Source organism: Sinocyclocheilus grahami, unplaced genomic scaffold (assembly GCF_001515645.1).
Source record: "Sinocyclocheilus grahami isolate Dianchi unplaced genomic scaffold, SAMN03320097.WGS_v1.1 scaffold1092.1, whole genome shotgun sequence".
In the NCBI taxonomy this organism is placed as follows: domain Eukaryota; kingdom Metazoa; phylum Chordata; class Actinopteri; order Cypriniformes; family Cyprinidae; genus Sinocyclocheilus; species Sinocyclocheilus grahami.
The window spans coordinates 77,922-78,763 of NW_015506271.1; the positions used below are offsets into that span (position 1 = coordinate 77,922).

Consider the following 842-nt stretch of genomic DNA (forward strand, 5'->3'; position numbering starts at 1 on the left):
GGAGGTGGAATATCAGGAGAAAAACACCTACAGCTGTGTAGTGAATAATCCTGTCAGCACTCAGACCAGACATCTGAACATCGATCAACTCTGTCAGCCATGTTCAGGTACATAACCTGTGATGTTAGAAATGTACACGAACTTGAATTTTTTTTTTAGTGGTGTTTTTGTCTTTCCTCAGGCCGCGTCCACTGTTGTGGTTTTACTGAAACTGTGATCCGATTGGCGGGCTCTGTTCTGGTGGGCCTGGCTACTGTTGCTGTGCTGGTTTATGACATTAGATCAAGAAGATCTTATCAGAAGAAGAAAGAGCAGACACCGCATGCAGATGAATATGATGATGTTGCAGCAGGTCACTAGGGGGCGATAATGTTGCTCTGTTCTTTATTCTTTTTAGGAATATAAATAAGGAATATTCCAGGTTAAATGCATCTCAGAGTCAGTTGACAGCTTGCGTGCTGTCAGTCATACATACAGAATTATAAAAATCCACAGTAATCAAAACATGAAAACCAATGCTGTAATGTACACTTTTTAAGTGTTTCCTAATTTGTCATATTGCCATCTGGTGGTTATATTAGGTACTTGTTGTTTTAATGTATATATGTCTGTTTTTTTCCACTTTTTAATGTAAAGTTTTTATACCAAGAAGAAATAATTTTTATTGGTTCATAATAATATTTTAAAATATATTTAAAAAATTGTGTCATGAGAAATACTTTATATTGTATGAAAAACATGTTTGACTGACATTGACTGACAGCACTTAATATAAAAAGTGCAATATAAATAAAACAAATATTGATTTGTTTTATTCAATATACAGATATTGATTTTTTTTT

At 33.8% G+C, this 842-nt stretch overlaps 1 pseudogene; it reads left to right on the plus strand.

The window, feature by feature from the left end:
• LOC107566687 (natural killer cell receptor 2B4-like) overlaps window positions 1-579 on the plus strand; it is a 2,212-nt pseudogene extending 1,633 nt beyond the window's left edge.
• The last annotated feature ends 263 nt before the right edge of the window (window positions 580-842 follow it).